The sequence below is a fragment of the Gorilla gorilla genome, chromosome 7, assembly GCF_029281585.2.
Source record: "Gorilla gorilla gorilla isolate KB3781 chromosome 7, NHGRI_mGorGor1-v2.1_pri, whole genome shotgun sequence".
NCBI lineage: Eukaryota > Metazoa > Chordata > Mammalia > Primates > Hominidae > Gorilla > Gorilla gorilla.
The window spans coordinates 83,695,663-83,713,759 of NC_073231.2; the positions used below are offsets into that span (position 1 = coordinate 83,695,663).

The window sequence follows — 18,097 nt, forward strand, 5'->3', positions numbered from 1 at the left end:
AAAAACTTTTACACCGGGAAGATGGCAAGCTGGTGGTGTTAGACAGATTTAAGACTCAGGAAAAGGGAAGTGTGGTTTTTTCCAGGCATGCCTGCTTGGGATTGGCCCGTTTACCTTTCCTGGGTTTGCTCTGGGTGTTGGGATGTTTCAGCGTTACGTGGTGAAACCCATACGAGGGTTACATGATGCTGTCTGGGAGCTCTGTGCCCATCTCCATAAATGAAGGCCTTTCATCTCCCTACCTGTCCCTGCATCCCCCACCCCAAACAGACACAGCTGGCCAATCTCTTGATCAATCCTATCAGAACTTGAGTTTTTTCTCTCCCTGTTCAGTGATATAACCTAAGCTGGGCATGCTTATTTAATAGTTTATTTATTTGTTTATTTAATAATTGAGTAAGAAAAATGGAAATATTAGGGTTCATCAACCCATGAAATGGGGGCTAGCCTGCAGCATCAAGTATTTAAATTACTTGTAATTTAAGAATTTCCTTTAACCAACCTCTGGCAACCCGTCTCCCCTCCCCTTCCCACAAATATGTATATTATTATGTGTCAATTACAAATAATAAAAACACAAAAATTTCCTCACATTAAACTTTGGAGTGAATTGTGGGTAGAAGTTTTGGGATTTTGTTCTTAGGAGTCATTTTACCAGACCTGAGTTATTTAGTTGTGGATGTGCCTAAAGGCAGGGGGGTGGACTTCATGATGTACTAGTGCATAATGATCTAGTACTTCTGAAAATCTCTTCTTAAGAGACCTGTGATTTTTATGTTACCCAGCAGATACATTTGTGATGATTTGTTTAACAAAAATGTTTACAATTTCTTTTTCTCCTTCCTTCCTTCCTTCCTTCCTGTCTCGCTCTGTCACCCAGGCTGTACTGCAGTGGCGCGATCTCAGCTCTGCAACCTTTGCCTCCCGGGTTCAAGCGATTCTCCTGCCTCAGCCTCCCAAGTAGCTGGGGCTAGAGACGCATGCCACCACGACTGGCTAATTTTTGTATTTTTAGTAGAGATGGGGTTTCACCATGTTGGTCAGGCTGGTATTGAACTCCTGACCTCAAGTGATCCATGTGCCTTGGGCTCCCAAAGTGCTGGGATTACAGGCGTGAGCCACTGCGCCCGGCTAAAATTTTATTTTTTAAAAAACCTCGCAGTATAGAGTAGTGATTTAGCTCAGATACTTCACAGTCAGGCTGCCTTGTTTAAATCCTGGAGCCTGCCTCTTATTCTGTAACATTGGAAAAATGATCTATCCCTGCCTCAGTTTCTTCATCTATAAAATTAAAGTCATAATGGTATGAAACTTATAGGACTGTTGTGAAAAGCATATACAACATTTGGTACATTTTAAGTGTTCACCAAGTGTTAGCTGTTGCTGTTTTAAATAGCAAATTCCCTTAATGTATTCTTGCATGTTTGTGGGTTATCATTGCAGATTATTAATGTGACACAGGGCGAGAGAATGATAAACTTTAAGTTGTATGGTATTAAATAATAACCAAATGAAGGCTTATCAGAAGAAGAGATAAAGGCTTCTGAAATTATACCTCAATGGATATTTACAATACAGATTTCATAAAGCTTTATTGAATACTGTCTATGTATCAGCCCCAGTACCTTACATTTTCTCATTTTATGTAATCTTTAGGTCAGCCCTTTGAGTTCAACTCCATTTTAGAGGAGAAAGTTGAAGCTTAGAGAAATTAAGAGATTGTCTAAGATCACGAAGATGATAAATTGCAAAGGCAGAGTTCAAATGATCCCGTCTATTTCTTTTTTATAGTGAATGAGTTAGAAAATGATTCAATTTCAGACACAAACACACACACACACCCCACATTTATTTCACATGTAACCTTTCAGTAATGTAGATCAGTGGTCAGAAACTGTGAAATTTTTCTAATTAAATTGGGCCAGTTCATTTTGCAGTTGTAGATTGAAGCAGGTTAAAAAATACTCTCACCTAGCAATCCATAGTTTTCTATTTCTATTGCTGTTTGTTGGGTCCTCTTACCAAGAAAATTGTTAGTGAGAGTGCCATGCCAAAGAAGAGACCCCTTCTTTCACAATTAGGAATTTTTAAGTCAATTTCACAATTAGAGTTTTTAAGTCAATAAACAGGTTAATCCAAAGGATTCAGGCAACTCTTAAAATCTTCTGCTTCAGTTCAGTTCAGTATCACAAGAGTGGAAGTTGCTGGAAAAGGTTTCCGTTTGATTTAAAGTTTATCTTTTTTACTTTAGGCCCTAAAACAGGGAATAGAAATAATCTTTTAGAACATTTGATTCCAGTAAGATTTTGGTGAGCTTATGGGAAGAGGAGTGAACTGTATCCTTAGTTATTAAGGGGGCTCAGAAATTTTTCCTCTTTTCTTTTTTTTTCAGTTGCAAAAACCAGGATTGGTGCCTTCCAAGAACAAAAGCATATTTGCTTGGGGCTAATGATGTTTCTACAAGGCAATTGGGTAAAGGGATCAAAGAGCCATCAGGAAAAAAATTGAGTTGAATGTCAGCTAGAAGGCACCTAAAGGTCCTTTTATGATTACACATTTTTACAGCTTTATTGAGATATAATTGACATGTAATAAACTGTTCATAAAGTCTACAATTTACATTTTGACTTGCAAATACCTGTGAAGCCATTACCACAATCAGTGTAATGAACACATGCATCATGGCCCCAAATTTCCCCATGCCTCTTTGTAATCTCTCCCTCTTACCCCTCTTTGGTACACCCCCTTTTCGATTCTCAAAAGACCACTGATCTTCTTTTGCCACTCTAGATTAGTGTGCATTTTGTAGAATTTTATATGCATGGAATTGTATAGTATGTACCCTTTTTTGTGGGGGAGGGTCTGGCTTTTTTGAAAACCCAGAATAATTATTTTGAGATTCATCCATGTTGTTGAGTCTATCAAGAGTTCATTCCTTTTTATTGCTGTGTAGTGTTTCATTGTGTAGCTATACAACAATTTGTTTATCCACTCACCTGTTGATGGACAGATAGGTTATTGCCTATGATTTTAATCCAACCCATTTATTTTACTTGTAGAGAAGTCCAAGGAGAAAAAGTCTTCAGAAAGGGGGCTTGGCTAAGGTTCCTACTGCATTTGAGGGGTGATGAGAAGAGTAGCCTGTGACCTTGAGATTTTGTTCCAGTAAGCCTGGCAGTTGCATTTTGGCTTGGCCTGATTTGCCTGGGATGACCTTTCCTTTGACATCTCTAACCCTCCAACTCTGAACTCATAGTAACAGGAATTTTTTTTAAAAGATTGTATGAAATTTTATCTACATGTATTTATTTACACATCTCTCTACATCATTGATAGACTTCTTTTTTGCTGTACATAAGAGATACCTTGTATACGGTGATGTGAGTCTCAGAGGATAAGGTAACCCATGTTTATTCTAGGCCAATCTTTTTTCACCTGGTTTCTTAATCGTATCCCTCCTCTTTCCTCAGGGACCTAGAGCCTTTAATTATCTCCTCTTTCTACCAGTTCTTTAGCCACAGCCTATAATCTTGTGCAATTTCTCCACGCCCTTCCCTCTAAGCCTCTCCGTTGATCCTATGTAAGCCTCTAGTTCTTACCTGATTTGTCTCCTTCCCTTTGAGCAAAGTTTCTTGAAAAAATAGCCTACACTTGATGTCGTTACTTCCTCACTTTCCATTTCCTTGTTCTTAACCCTTCAGTCGCTTTCTCTGATGCATGTGGTGCTGTTGATTTGTCCCCTGAATTCTTAGACTCTTCCTCCCTTGGCCTCTGTGAATCACTCCCTCCCTCCTGGGTTTCTGTCTACTTGTCTGAATGTTCCTATTTTTAATCTCTAGTTGAGCTCATACTCAACTATTTCTCAGAACTCTGTCCTTGTGTCCTTGACCTACTGCTCTTCTTTCTTTTCTTTTCTTTTTTTTTTTGTGACGGAATTTCACTCGTCGCCCAGGCTGGAGTGCAATGACGCAATCTTGGCTCACTGCAACCTCTGCCTCCTGGGTTCAAGTGATTCTCCTGCCTCGGTCTCCCGAGTAGCTGGGATTACAGGTGCCCACCACCGTGACCGGCTAATTTTTATATTTTCAGTAGAGAAGAGATTTCGCCATGTTGGCCAGGCTGGTCTTGAATGCCTGACCTCAAGTGATCCACCTGCCTCGACCTCCCAAAGTGCTGGGATTACAGGGGTGAGCCACCGCGCCTGGCCCCTACTGCTCTTCTTTTCTCTATTGTCTCTTTCTGGAAGGCCTCTTGTGTTTTCCATATTCTAATTATGTGGTCGCTGGTGATGCTCCTAAATACATATTGATAACCACAAGCTACACACTAGAATACCATTTCTTTGGATTTTGGACAGGGAGAAAGAGATAATCTCTAAAACGGAACTCATAGTTCCCTTCAAACATCCTCCTCCCACTAAAGACGCCACCATTCACTCAACCATCCAGGGTAGACACTCAGCCACTGTCTTTAATCTTCCCCATCCATCGTAGTTATTCCTTGACCCTGTGCTTTCCTCTCCAGGCAATTCAGGGCTTTATCACCTGGATTATTGTAATAATCTAATGTTAGCTATCTCCTCACCCCCACCTTCCATTTACCCTTAAATCAGTGTGTTGTCCACAGTTTACCCCCATGTGTTCTTTGATGGATCCCTTTTCTGCTTAAAAACATCATAATAGGTTTCCTACTGAAAAAAGTTCAAATCCTCTTAACTTTTCATATAAGATTTTTAATGATGTGATCCCCTACCTATAACTGCAGTTTTTATGATCTTATTCTGCAGTTTTTTTTGTTTTGCTAGACCAGCTCTTATTCATCTGTCTTTCTTTTTTTCTTTTTCTTTTCCTTTTTCTTTTTTTTTTTTTTTTTAACTCTGTCGCCCAGGCCAGGCTGGAGTGTAGTGGTGCCATCTCAGCTCACTGCAACCTCCGCCTCCTGGGTTCAAGTGATTTTCCTGCCTCAGCACCCTGAGTAGCTGGGATTACAGGCATGTGCCACCATGCCTGCCTAATTTTTGTATTTTTAGTAGAGACGGGGTTTACACCATATTGGCCAGGCTGGTCTCGAATTCTTGACCTCAAGTGATCCAGCCACCTAGGCCTCCCAAAGTGCTGGGATTACAGACGTGAGCCACCGTGCCCGGCCTTATTCATCTTTCAAGACCCTTCTAGGTGTTTCTTCTCTGTGTCCACAATATCCTGTGCATTCTTGTCATACGACACTCATTGTAATACACTGAAACATTCTAGTTTTTGTCTGTGCTTCTTACAAGGCTAAGATCTGCGAGGGCAGGAGCTTGTCTATTCATCTTTGTACCTGTCCCACCCCCCGAGGGTCTAACATAATTCCTGGCATACAATAAACACTCAATAAGTGTTTGTCAACAAAAATAATAAACATCCCATGACCTTTTAGAATGTAAAAGCACTGTCAGTTACACCAGCTCATTGAATGCTCATAATAGTCCATGAGGGTAATGGCACCACAACTCCACTTCACAGATAAGGACACACAGGAGAGAGGGCTTCAGCCATTCCTCAAGGTCACAGGCAGATCAACTGATTGTAAATCCAATTTTTTTTCCCTTACATTTGTGATTTTGGAAAATGTCAGTGTGTTAGGACAGAGATTTAGTTTGACTCTGTAAACATTTATTGAAACAACTATTATCTATGAGCCACAATCCTAAATGTGAAAGCAATGAAGGAGAGTGGAGGAGACCACTTGTGCCTGGTAAGGTTCTAGACACTCACAGTCTCCCTCCCTCCGTCCCTCCCTCCCTCCCTTCCTCCCTTCCTTCCTTCCTCCCTCCCTCTCTCTTGCTCCCTCCCTCCCTCGCTTTCTTCCTTCCTCCTCTCTCTTTTATTTTATTTACTTAGTTGAGATCCAGGGTCTCACTGTCTCACTCAGGCTGGAGTGCAGTGGCACAATCATAGCTCACTGCAGCCTTGAATTCCTGGGCTCAAGTGATCATCTTGTCTCGGCCTCCTGGGTAGCTAGGATTACAGGTGCACGCCACCATGCCCGGCTTTATTTCTGTAGAGATGAGGTCTCACTGTGTTATCCAGGGCAGGTGTCAAACTCCTGGCCTCGAGCAATCCTGCCTTGGCCTTCCAAAGTGCTGGGATCACAGGTGTGAGCCACCATGCCTGCCCCTTCCTTCTTTTCTTTCATTCTTTCTTTTTCTCTCTTTTTTCCACGATGTGGGGTAGAGGGGCTGGCTTGTGCATTGTAGGATGTTTAGCAGATTCTCTGGCCTCTATCCCTAGATGCTGGTAGCAACACCCCCACCTCGTTGTGACAACCAAATATGTCTTCAGGCATTGCCAAATGTCCCCAGTTGTGTGTGCGTGAGACAAATTTGCCCCCAGCTGAGAACAACTGTGGTGTGGATAGACTTAAAAATGAGGGGATTAAGAATAACAGGGCTTTGCTTTGCTTCCCAAAGCATGGCAGGTGTTCCATGGGTGCAGTTCTGTATGGGTTAAGAGTCAGGGGAGTAGGGAGGGAGAGAAGGAGATGTTAGGAGTGTGTCTGCATGGAAGCAGAGGCCAGTAGGAGTTCTGGAAGAAGATAGAAGATGGGCGAGTGGTGTTGAAGGGTGGGGTCCTAGAGAACCCATGATAATAGGAACGTTGGCTATGCAATGGGAGAAGAAGAAATGCGTGTGTGTGTGAAATGTAGATCTCAGCTCATCCTACCGAACCAAATTCTAAAGAGGAGAGTCAGTTGTTCTTTGGAAGACCAGACTTGGGGAGAAGCCAGGCTATAAATCCTGGAGGGGAGGACTTTACTGCCACTTAGAAATCAGGCCTGAAACACCCATAATGTTTGTCAGTCCACATTTTAGTGTTCTTAAGTAAGTTTGCAGGGTGTGGGGGATGAAATATGGAAGGTATTTGATTTAAAAAGCCTGCACAGATTTAATGTCCTGATAAAATGTATTAAATCTTTTAAGGTTTTAATGAATCTAGTATGTGTTTCATAAATCAAGAACTCTGCTAAGCCGTCTTCTGGTTTAATAAGAGTAAACTAGGAAATTGCTCTGAGCAGAAGCAAAATACATTTATATCACACTGAAAAGTAATAGATTTTTAAGCTGAGGGGGTCTTTCTGGGCTTTTTATGCTGTTTGCTTATTATGTTGCTCCAACTCCTTCAAATATTAAACCACAGGGAAACATGTGCTTAACCGTATCAAGATGTGAACTAGCACAAAGGTAAATATTATTTGTAAGAGAGCAGAAAACAAAGCCAGTATTTCCTTACCCTTAGACCTAGGACCAGGTTGATTTCTGCACTGACACCTGGCTTTGTGTATCTAGGCGTAAGGTGGTTGGTTAAAAATCATTATTAACTGTTATTAAATCACCTTTCCCAAGTTCTCTCACTCTTCCATCCTCACCCCCTTAGCACATCTGCCAGATTGAAGCCGTGAGTGTATAAAATACTTCTTGAATTTTACAGCTGCCTGTGGAATGGCCTTGTTAAACTTGCTGGCCAGACCGTCCAAAGCAAGTGTTCAGAGATCCTTCTGTCATCTTAAACCCAAGGGCCGAAGTGTTCGCTTTGGTTCTTTTTCCTTCCTTCCAGCCCCATTGCTCAAGCTCCAGTGGGAATGGGAAAGGGGCTTTTGGGGCTGTGGGTGTAACAGATGGGTATCTGTGAGCAGGCTGGGGCTTGAAGCCTCACTACCCAGCTTCCTTGGTGGATGGGCAAGATTCTGGGGTGAGATGGTGGTTCAGGGAGTTGGGGGGAGGTGGTGTTGGAGGAATGAAGGGGGGTGGGGCTTGAACATTCCGGTGCACAAAAGCTGGCACGGCTTGTGAGCTCTGCAGGGGAGGGAGCGGGCCGTAAAGCTCAGTGTGGAGAAGCCTGTCCAACCTCATTAGCTGTCAGGGGCAACAATACTGATCTGGCAATAGAGGCGATTCCAAACCTGTTGGTCATTAATCACCCGCCTGACAGTTGCGAATGGAAGTGGAAAAACCTCATCCCCCCTCCACCCTTCCCCTCCTCCTAGGCCCAGCTCTGGAGTTTAGAGTTACCTCTTCGTGTATATGTGGTTCACGGCTGTGTGCTGGGTCCTTCCCTCTTGGCTTTTTTAGCGGGTCGTTTTCAGCACAGAGAGGCTACAGGTTGGCCAGAGCCTGGCAGACAGTGATTCTGGGCACAGAGACTGGGGAGCAAGAAAATGAAAGGTAGTGGCTTCTGGAGGGGGGCCTCAGCTGTGACCCCTCTGGGATCTAGGGCTGGGTCTTGGCAAGCTGGTGGAGTCAGGGAAGGCTGTCATCAGCACCCAGGCCTCGTCTTTCCACACCCGCCCCCTCGTTCCCTGGCACACCCTTCTCTCCCTCCTTCAGCTACTAGGTGCCAACATATTTTCCTTTATGTTCCTTTTCCTTGCCCTTCCCACCCTCCCTTCCCTTCCCTTCCCTTCCCACCATTCCCAAATAAGCAGATCCTGCTGGCAGGAAAAGTTTTCATCTCAATTTTTTCCATCTCACTCTGAATTCAAGCCCCGTTTCGTTTCTCAGAGGGGCTTGGCTTTTCAGCCCCATCTCTAGCTGTGGCAGTGGGGGACGAGTGATGTTTGTATTTTAATAGTGATATTGATATTTCATGTGTGAGAGTGCAGTCAGGGCGGTGCAAGGAGAGGCCTGGTCTGCACAGGTGCCTCTGAAATCAACCAATGGGAAGTGCTACTTAGTTTCTTAGTCTGTCTCTGTAAGTTTTTCATAAAGGAGGGAGGAGAAGAGAGATGGAGCAGAGGACATCTGCAGACCAGGCTAGGATGAGGACTTCTGTCACTCAAGTTTCTTTTTTTTTGAGATGGAGTCTCGCTCTGTCGCCCAGGCTGGAGTGCAGCAGCGCGATCTTGGCTCACTGCCTCCTGGGTTCAAGTGATTGTCCTGCTTCAGCCTCCCGAGTAGCTGGGACTACAGGCACCCACCACCACGCCCAGCTAATTCTGTCACTCAAGTTTCTTGCATGCTCTTCAGTGCACGTGAGCCAGGTTACATTTAAGAGAGAAGATTCAACTTCTGCTCAGTTTCCCAGGATGTAGAGGGAGGAGGAGTGTAAGGAATTAGCCAGGAATTCCTGAAAGAGTAACGTCAAGATAATTTATACACTTCTTAGCTCTTCTGCTGGGCAGGCCTGAGAGAGTAACCTGAGTGCTAACAACCAAGGAAGGAGAGAAATTGCAACAAAAATTGTCAATTGGTCTAAACTAGTCCTCTAGTTTTCCCAAACATTTCTGCATTCCGTGGGTGCAGATGACCCCTGGTCTTGGCCACATTTGTTGGTGCCGTCTGCTCTCTCCATAGCTTCTCTGACCTCTTGCTACTCGTTATAGCATTAGGCAGAAGATGGTCACATCTGTCCACAGTTGATCCATCCAGGCTATCCTGACAAAGACAAATTCCCATGACAAACTCATAGGAACAAAATGGAAAGGAGGGATAGTCACAACTACAGCATTTTAGGCCGGCTTCCCAATTTTTCATATACCCCTTTATTCTTTTGTTTTTTTTTGAGATGGGGTCTTGCTCTGTCACCCAGGCTGGGGGTCTTGCTCTGCCACCCAGGCTGGAGTGCAGTGGCACAGTCTCAGCTCACTGCAACCTTTGCCTCCCAGGTTCAAGTGATTCTTGTCCCTCAGCCTCCCGAGTAGCTGGGACTACAGCTATGGGACACCATGCCTGGCTAATTTTTGTATTTTTTAGTAGAGACGGGGTTTTGGTATGTTACCCATGTTGGTCTCGAACTCCTGGCCTCAAGTGATCCACCCGCCTGGGCCTCCCAAAGTGCTGGGATTACAGGCATGAGCCACCACACCTGGCCTCCTTATGTTTTCTCTGATACAATGGTTGTTCTTAATTCCAGCTACACATTAGAATCATTTGGTGATGTCTGGGCCACATTCCCTGATATTCTGATAACATTGGTCTGGGGTAAGGCCCCCACAAGGAGATTTTTTTTTTTTTTTTTTTTGAGTCGGGGTCTCATTCTGCCGCTAAGGCTGGAGTGCAGTGGTCTCATTATAGCTCACTGCAGCCTTGATTTCTTGGGCTCAAACAGTCCTCCCACCTCAGCCTCTTGAGTAGCCGGGACTACAGACATGCACCACCACACTTGGCTAATTTGTAATTTTTTTGTAGAGATAGGGTCTTGCTTTGTTGCCCAGGCTGGTCTTGAACTCCTGGGCTCAAGTGGTCCTCCCTCTGCCTCCCAAAGTGCTGGGATTGCAGTCATGAGCCATTGTGCCCGGCCAGGGATTTTTTTTTGAGACAGGGTCTTGCTTTATTACCCAGGCTGGAGTGCAGTGGCGCAATCACAGCTCACTGCAGCCTCTACCTCCCAGGCTCAATTGATCCCCCCACCTTAGCCTCCCGAGTAGCTGGGACTACAGGCACGTGCCACCATGCCTGGCTAATTTTTGTATTTTTAGTAGAGGTAGGATTTCGCCATGTTGCCCAGGCCGGTCTTGAATTCCTGGGGTCAAGCAATCCACCGCCTCGGCCTCTCAAAGTACTGGGATTACAAGGTTAAGCCACTGTGCCCAGCCAGAGATATTTGGGAAAAGCTCTTCAGGTGATACAAGCCTCAGCTTGGGCTGAGAAGTACTGGTGTCATATTTGTAAACTCATCATGGCAGTTCACACCATGGTATCTTTGTTTTTGAGATTTACCTCCTGGAAAGCCACCTTCCTCTTTTCTCTGCACTATTTATTTATTTTTTATTGACACTATTTATTTATTTATTTTTTGAGATGGAGTCTTGTTCTGTCACCCAGGCTGGATTGCAGTGGTGCAATCTCAGCTACTGCAACCTCTGTCTCCCAGGTTCAAGCGATTCTCCTGCCTCTGCCTCCTGAGTAGCTGGGACTACAGGCATACACCACCACACCTGGTTAATTTTTTTGTATTTTTAGTAGAGACGGGGTTTCACCATGTCGGCCAGACTGGTCTTGAACTCCTGACCTCAGGTGATCTGCCCACCTCAGCCTCCCAAAGTTCAGGGATTATAGGCATGAGCCACTGTGCCCAGCCCTTGGCCCTATTTAGAAGAGAGAAGTAAAAGATGTAGTTCTTAGCTGGGGAAATGACATGCACACACACAGAACAGTTCTATGTAAAGGCTAAATGATCTGAAACAAAATATAGGAGCTACAGGGGCTCAGAGGAGGGCTGGAGTAATCAGGGAAAGTGGTGAGGAGGAAGGGGACTTGGGTGGATAGCATTCAGGTAAGTGGGCAGGAAAGGTGGGGGACTTCAGGCAGAGGGCCAGCGTGAGCAGAACAACAGGGCCTATGCTGGGGACAAGGAGAGGGTTTGCTTGACTAGATGGGAGGCTCAGCTCAGGTTCTTTCTCCTCCTCCAGCCGGCACTCATCCGTCCAGGATTCCTGCAGCATCACTGCAGGTTCCACTTAGTCCTGGACTGCTGTGTACTGCTCAGTCACTTTCATGTGTATGTCACTAGTTCTCTCAATCAGATATACAAGCAACTGGAAGGCAGGGAGCATACTTTATATAAGTTGGGACTTATTCAACACAATGCAATGCAATTCAAGCCAATTCGATTCAATGCAATCCAATCCAATTCAATTCAGCATGTTTTTATTGAGTACCAGCTATGTGCCTGTTCTAGGCTTTTGAGATTCGATTAAACAGACAAAGATACTGGCCTTCCTGAGCTTAGTTCTCACAGGAGCATACAGACAAAAAGATATACTATAAATAATATTAGATAAATTAGATATTATGGTAGAAGGTGATAAGCACCAGGGAAGAAATGAAAAGAAGGCCAGGGTCCTGGGGCTAAGGAGTGAGTGTGTCCATGCGTGTCTGTGTGTTATTAAATGGAAGTTATTAAATGGAAAGTATTAAGCAGAAGACATTATGAAAAAGAAGGCACTATTAATAGAGGTATTAAATAGAAAGTCAGAGTATGTCTCATTGAGAAGGTGATAATTTACCAAAAACATAAAGGAAATGATGGGGCTGGCCAAGAAGATTTCTGGAAGAGAAGTTTCCAAACGGAGGACAGCTAGAGAATGGCCCTAAACAGGAGCATCCTAGTGTGTTTGAGGAATGGCAGGGAGGCCATGTGGCTGAAGCCAAAGCTGCTGAAGGAGACGGTGGGGTGGGAGGAGATTGGAGAGGGTGCAGGGAGCTAGGTCTTAGAAGCCACCCTGTGGACTTTGGCCACTCCTCCAAATGAGATGAGAGCTCCCATGGGCTTTCAAACCAATGAGCAACTTCTGTTTCTAAAAGAAGATCTTTTGGCTATAGTGTTGAGAATAGATGATGGGGGTGGGGAGGTGGAGAGTGGGACCAGGGTAGAAGAAGATCTGTCAAGAGACTGATTTTTACAGACGCAGCTGAACCTATGCAACTCAGAGAAAGAAGACCTTCAGCGTATTCATGTTGGAAGGCTACATACGATTCTCATGTGCTTATTAAGAACTTCACTATAAGACACACATTATTTAGATTTTTGACCTGACTGAATAAGCCTGATCATCCAGCTTATTCACCAGGGCTGGCTTCAGGAGAGACATTTCCCCTGCTAATCACCACATAAAGATTTGTAATTGTCAATTAAAAATCTGATGGTTTAAAGATAGCTTTCAAAACATCCCAAAGAGTTTTGAGCAAGGCAACATATTAGAATGAGTGTATATCCTTCCAAAGGGACATTTTGAATGGGACAATATTTATTTTGATATCTAAGTCCTGCCAAGTTTGCTTTAAAAATTTTAGTACTTTATAGTATCTCTTCTGTGTTCTCTTACTATTGAGTGGAGGCTTGGCATTCAGCACACAGTATACTTAAGAAGAGCCCGGGGAATGGAATTAAGTCTTGGGCATGTTGATATGTGTTTATTTGCAAGGCAGTATTAAAAATTTCATTTGAATTTCCAAATCCAACTAATTTTGAGGGGCCAAACTACTTTTTTTCCCTGAAAGAAGTAAGATATATTTAAAAGAGGTTCTTCCCCTTCCCCTCCTAAGAAACAAAGGTAACTACTTTTCTGTTAAGCTTCTTACAAGTCCATTTAAATGAATGAGCAGCCAGGGGGGTTATCAGTCTGTCCCCAAGTCAACATTACTGAGCAGCTTTGTGGGTGTTAGTTATTGAGAGGGGATTTAAAAAATAGAGGCTGGGCACAGTGGCTCATGCCTATAATCCCAGGACTTTGGGAGGCCAAGGCAGGCAGATCACCTGAGGTCAGGAGTTTGAGACCAGCCTGGCCAACATCGTGGAACCCTGTCTCTACTAAAAATACAAAAATTAACCGGGCATGGTGGTGCACACCTGTAATCCCAGCTACTCAAGAGGCTGAGGCAGGAGAATCACTTGAACCCGGGAGGCGGAGGTTGCAGAGAACCAAGATCTTTAGCCTGGGTGACAGCGAGATGCCGTCTCAAAAAAAAAACAAAAAACAAAAACACCTCCATTTTGCCCTCATGTTGCTCCCAATCTGGCAGGGAAAACAGACCATGAAACAAAACAACACTAGAAGGACACATATTGCTGGGGGATTAGAGAAAAGAAGATTCTTGGCCAGGTGCGGTGGCTCATGCCTGTCATCCCAGCACTTTGGGAGGCCAAGGCAGGAGGACTGCTTGAGGCCAGGAGTTTGAGACCAGCCTGGGCAACATGGGAAAACCCAGTTTCTACAAAAAAATCCAAAAAGTTAGCCAGGTGTGGTAGCACATGCCTGTAGTCTCAGCTACTTGGGAGGCTGAAGTGGGAGGATCTCTTGAGCTCAGGAGGTTGAGGCTGCAGTGAGCGGTGATTGCACCACTGCACTCCAGCCTGGGTGACAGAGCATGACTCTGTCTCAAAAAAATAAATAAAACCAAAAAAAGAAAAGGAGACTCCTTATTCCTATGTGTGTCATATATGTGTGTAGTTTTAAACGTTTTCAATGTTTTATAACATCCATGATCTCATTTCATTTAGGCCCAATGATAATTCTCTGAAATAAAGTCACAGAGAGTCACGGCTGCAAAGGACCTCAGAGATCATCCATTTTATCCAATCCCTTGATTCTATATGGAGGAAACCAAGGCATGGATATGGGAAGTGCATTGTCATGGTCACACAGAAGCAGAGGAGCTGGAATGTGAACCCGGGGCCCTTGGTTCTTTTCCACATTCTTTCCTACACTTTCAGAATGGAGAGGGCGATTGGATTAACGCCACAGGAGCATTTAATGAAGCCCAGGGGAGCCCAGGTGGGGACGAGGTGATGGTTCAGTATGAGGATTTGGGAGGTGGGGTCACTGTAGGGACATCCCGAGGCCCAGAGTCACCAGGGGAAACATTAGCTTTTAATTATCACTTTCTGAGGCTGCCCCTCCCACAGTTAGGGTGTCTGGAGCGGGGGAATCAAGCGGGCAAGGAATGCCTGCTGGAATGAAGGCGGCCAGCGGTCATTACACGAGGCCTCAGTCACGAACGGAATTCCTCAGCGTGGGGTGCTGACGTTCCAACCACTGGCTGGGAACAAAGACCTGCACATGGGACACCCCAGGAGCAAGGTGTTCGCCCCTTCCTGTGACCCGAGCCCTCCAGCGCACGGGCTGCGAAGCGTTGCAGAGCCACCCAGGACCTTTCAGCTGCGGCCAGGCCCATGCCCAAGTGCTCAGGCCCAATAATGTCCTGCTGTCCTGCCACGCCCCATGCCCCAAGGCGTCCCAGCCCTGGTTCGGGGCCATGCAGGGAATTGAGGCAGCGAAGGCATGGGGAACCCTGGTCTCCTGGGGGGGAAAGGAGACCCAGGAGCATTTATTATTTTATTTTAGTTTTTTAGAGATAGGACCTCTAAATCCAACTAATTAGCAAACTCATACACAATTTTTTTTTCTTTTTTTTTTGAGATGGAGTCTTGCTCCGTCACCCAGGCTGGAGTGCAGTGGTGCAATCTCGGCTCACTGTAACCTCTGCCTCCTGGGTTTAAGCGATTCTCCTGCCTCAGCCTCCTGAGTAGCTGGGATTACAGGTGCTTGCCACCACACCAGGCTAATTTTTTGTACTTTTAGTAGAGACAAGGTTTCACCATGTTGGCCAGGCTGGTGTTGAACTCCTGACCTTCAGCAATTCTCCTGCCTCGCCCTCCCAAAGTGCTGGGATTACAGGCGTGAGCCACTGCGCCTGGGCTCTACACTATATATATATATATATTTTTTTATATACTTTTTTTTTTAAATGGAGTTTCACTCTTGTTGCCCAGGCTGGAATGCAATGGCATGATCTCCGTTCACCGCAAACTCCACCTCCCGGGTTCAAGGGATTCTCTTGCCTCAGCCTCCCGAATAGCTGGGATTATAGGCATGCGCCACCACACCCGGCTATTTTTTGTATTTTTAGTAGAGATGGGGTTTCTCCATGTTGGTCAGGCTGGTCTTGAACTCCCGACCTCAGGTGATCCTTCCGCCTCAGCCTCCCAAAGTGTTGGGGATTACAGGTGTGAGCCACCGCACCCAGCCACAATGATTTTTTAAAAAAATCATAATATATATTTAAAATAGAGAAAAATTAGAAATAGCCTAAGAATATCATGCAGTCATCAAAATGCTGAGGCTGTATGGAAAAAAAGCTTAAAACATAATGGTTAGCAAAAAAAGCAGAATATTATATATACAGTGTTTTTTATATATACATATAAAAAACATACTCTATTCTTTTTTTTGAGACAGGGTCTCACTCTGTCTCCCAGGCTGGAGTGCAGTGGTACAATCACAGCTCACTGCAGCCTCAACCTCCTGGGCTCAAGCGATCAACCCACCTCAGGCTCTGGAGTAGCTGGGACTTCAGGCATGCGTCACTGCACCTGGCAATTTTTTTTTTTTAATAGCGATCGGGTCTTGGGATGTTGTCTACACTGGCCTTGATCTCCTGGCCTCAAGCAATCCTTCCACCTCAGGCCTCCCAAAGCACTGGGATTACAGGCGTGAACCATCACACCTGGCTGTGTTTCTTGCAGTAGCAAAGTGGACACATGTTGGGACTACCAGACACCAGGTAATTGGGTCAGGCCTGGCTTTTGTGTGCGGCTTCTTGACCATGGCATTTAGAGCAGCACTCCTCATACTTGAACTTTACTCAGGGGATTTTGTCAAAATGCAGATTTCGAGTCATGGATCGGGATGGGGCCTGTGAGTCTACATTCCTTTTTAACAAGTTTTATTTTTTGGCTGGGTGCTGTGGCTCACGCCTGTAATCCCAGAACTTTGGGAGGCTGAGGTGGGCAGATCACTTGAAGCCAGGAGTTTGAGACCACCTGGCCAATGTGGTGAAACCCTGTCTCTATGAGAAATACAAAAATTAGCTGGGTGCGGTGGTGCATGCCTGTAGTCCCAGCTACCTGGGAGGCTGAAGCACAAGAATTGCTTGAACCCAGGAAGTGGAGGCTGCAATGAGCCTGGGCCACTGCATTCTAGCCTGGGTGACAAAGCGAGACTCTGTCTCAAAAAAAAAAAGTTGTATTTTTAAATTGACAACCTAATAATTGTACATGTTTATGGGGCCCATGTGATATTTTGATACCTGCATACAATGTGTCATGATCAAATCAGGGTAATCTGCATATCCATCACCTCAAACATTTATCATGTCTTTGTGTTGGGAACATTCCAAATCCTCTCTTGTAGCTATTTGAAAATATACAATACATTCTTATTAATGGTCATCACCCTACACTGCTATAGAACACTAGGATTTATTCCTGCTAGTTCCTATGTAGCTGTAACTTTGTATTTGTTAGCCAACCTCTCCCTCCCCAACCCCTGCCCTCCCCACCCCTCTAGTGACCACAGTTCTACTGAGTCTGCATTTCTAAAGGGCTTCCAGGCTGGGCACGGTGGCTCACGCCTGTAATCCCAGCGCTTTGGGAGGCCAAGGCGGGCGGATCACCTGAGGTCAGGAGTTCCAGACTAGCCTGGGCAACATGGTGAAACCCTGTCTCTACTAAAATACAAAAAAAATTAGCTGGGGATGGTGGTGCATGTCTGTAATCCCAGCTACTCGAGAGGCTAGGCAGGATGATCACTTGAACCCGACAGGCAGAGGTTGCAGTGAGCTGACATTGCGCCATTGCACTCTAGCCTGGGCGACAAGAGCAAAACTCTGTCTCAAAACATATAATAAAATAAAATAAAGGGCTTCCAGGTGATGGTGACGCTACTGGTTTGAAATCCATGCTTAGAGGAACAAGCCTTTCAAAGGGGAGTTCATGGGAATGAATTTATCCCAAACCTCACATGAATAATGGTCTTCTCAGTGCTTTCCACTGAAGGTCTCATTTTTCGGACCCCTTTGCATGGTCCCTGCCTTTTTTGGATGCTTGGGTCCCGGTTGACCCCTCCGAGGACTTGCAGCACTCACTCTCTGCTCTGCTCACTTGGCCCCTCAGCATCCCATGTCTATGCTGCTTTGAGTCCCTTCGTTATCAATACTTCCCCCATGAGGTGGCTGGCTACCTGTGCTTCACTTGCTTCTGTTCTTGTAAGGTTCAGCCACGACACTGTGGGGACAGCCAGGATCCCACGAACACTGATTCCTTGACTCCATCTGTCCTTGTGCAGGCAACAGCTCCTTTCCTGGGCCCTGTCACCTTGCTCAGTTGGCCCAGAGAGCCCCTGCTGGGCCAGTCTCTCTGTCCCTGTTGCCTGGGACTCTGTTTTTAGAACAATAAGGTGAATTCTGTTCATCTCCTAAGAAAGCGTTGAGTTCCGGAATGGGGGAAACATACTTCTCTCTTGGCAGAGGAGGAACCACCCAGTCAGGCGGGCCAAGGCCCCATTGATCAGAGTCCAGTGAAAAAGTGGCTTCTCAGGAGCCCTGGATGCTGGCCCACTTCGAGACAACTTCTTCTTTCAACTTCCTTTCATGTGTTTTAACTTCACAAACATGCCAGTTTCCAGCTGCCCCTCAGACAGCGGCGGTGATGGTGGTGGGAAGGACACCGCCGTAGGGGTCAGATGGAGTGGGGTGGGGAGGGTGGTGGTGGGAGGTTTCACCCTATTAGGGATGTTTCTGTTGGGGACCAAGGTTATATCGCAGATGACTCATGCGATA

At 45.3% G+C, this 18,097-nt stretch overlaps 1 long non-coding RNA gene across 1 annotated transcript; it reads right to left on the reverse strand.

Annotated features, from left to right (window-relative positions):
- Window positions 1-1,830: 1,830 nt before the first annotated feature.
- LOC101142411 (uncharacterized) lies at window positions 1,831-17,682 on the reverse strand. Its single transcript, XR_008667918.2, has 3 exons — window positions 17,500-17,682; window positions 8,051-8,181; window positions 1,831-2,254 (listed from the first exon to the last, which is right to left on the reverse strand). It is a non-coding gene; the product is annotated as an uncharacterized lncRNA (long non-coding RNA).
- Window positions 17,683-18,097: the final 415 nt, after the last annotated feature.